Raw genomic sequence first — 332 nt, forward strand, 5'->3', positions numbered from 1 at the left:
TTTTTGAGACAGAGTCTAGCTCTGTCACCAGGCTGGAGTGCAGTGGCATGATCTTGGCCCACTGCAACCTCCAGCTCCCTGGTTCAAGTGATTCTCCTGCCTCAGCCTCCCCAGTAGCTGGGATTACAGGCATGCACCACCATGTCTGGCTAGTTTTGTATTTTTAGTAGAGACGGGGTTTCTCCATGTTGGTAAGGTTGGTCTTAAACTCTGATCTCAGGTGATCCACCTGCCCCGCCCTCCCAGAGTGCTGGAATTACAGGCGTGAGCCATCTTGCCTGGCCCGGCCTGAGTTTTTTAACAGCAGAGAAGAGGAAGAGAGTGAGACCCTG

Source organism: Colobus angolensis, unplaced genomic scaffold, assembly GCF_000951035.1.
Source record: "Colobus angolensis palliatus isolate OR3802 unplaced genomic scaffold, Cang.pa_1.0 Scaffold114, whole genome shotgun sequence".
Classification (NCBI taxonomy): domain Eukaryota; kingdom Metazoa; phylum Chordata; class Mammalia; order Primates; family Cercopithecidae; genus Colobus; species Colobus angolensis.